Source organism: Elephantulus edwardii, unplaced genomic scaffold (genome assembly GCF_000299155.1).
Source record: "Elephantulus edwardii isolate Elephantulus edwardi_28Jun2011 unplaced genomic scaffold, EleEdw1.0 scaffold00059, whole genome shotgun sequence".
NCBI lineage: Eukaryota > Metazoa > Chordata > Mammalia > Macroscelidea > Macroscelididae > Elephantulus > Elephantulus edwardii.
This window is the reverse complement of record NW_006399809.1, coordinates 6459515-6460694: the sequence shown is the minus strand read 5'-3', so window position 1 is coordinate 6460694 and position 1180 is coordinate 6459515.

The following is a 1180-nucleotide window of genomic DNA, read 5'->3' as shown; positions in this document are numbered from 1 at the left end:
AGCCCCTTGTTGCAAGCGCCGTGTCAATTCATTTTGTTGAGGTCTTCCTCCCTTATTTTGACCCTGCATCTTTCTAAATATAACGTCTTTTTTCCCCCAAGGAGTTATTCCTCCTGACAACGTGACTGAAGTATGTGAGACGAAGTTCCACAATCCTTTCCTCTAAGGAGCACATTACCAACACAAACTTCTACTATGGATATCACTAGCAGTATGCTTCAAACCTTTCATTGTTGATCTGTCAGGCCATTTGTATCTGCTCTTCTGTGACTTACCAATCCATAACCTCTGCCAATTTTTCTATTAAATTGTCTTTTGTTGATTGTACTGTATTATACCCTTTTTGATGTTATATTCATTGCAAGTGTTTTTTCTCAACTCTTTGGATATGTTGCATGTCATCTTTTAATATATCTTAAAATTTCTAACTATGAGTAATCATCATAATAGCTTCAGAGTATCCTGCCCCACCATTTCCTAGACAGGACAGATGGTCTCCTATATTTTCTCTTAGATGTTATTGCTTTATTCTTCACCTTTGAGATATTAATCCATCTGGATTATTTCTGCATTAAGAGGCAGATAACACATTTTCTCCCCATTGAATAGCTACTTTTGCCTGTGTTGTTTACTAAATGAATCTCTTTTCTCTACTGAACTAAATATGTTTGTCTTATATTCCCAAAGCAGTAGAATCTTCTTTGGTGTACATTATTTTACCCTGTGCTATCTTTCACTGGTCCTATGATAATGCCATGATACTTTCATTACGTGAGTTTACACCTGTTTTACTATATTTTCCATCTGCTTTACTATTTTTCAAGACCTCTTTCTCACAATATGACAATTCATGAACAAGTATTTATCCATATGAATGTTAAGCTTATTTAATTCAATTTACATATACACACCAAGTTCTCATTTAGATCACATTCAACATGGTATTAATGGAAGTACTCATATTTTCTCATTTAATTTTTTAATTGATGCTTGTCTATTTATGTATATTTTATTTTGTACTTTTTTTCATGGAGTTATCTTTAACATGCCTAATGTGGAACCAGTGAGTCACCTATGATTCCACGGTACTTAACAACAACAGAGATTAATTGGCCTGTGGACAGAAAGTAATGCTACCAAGCCAAAGGTAGGTGACTTTAATCCGCAAGCCTCAGGCTTG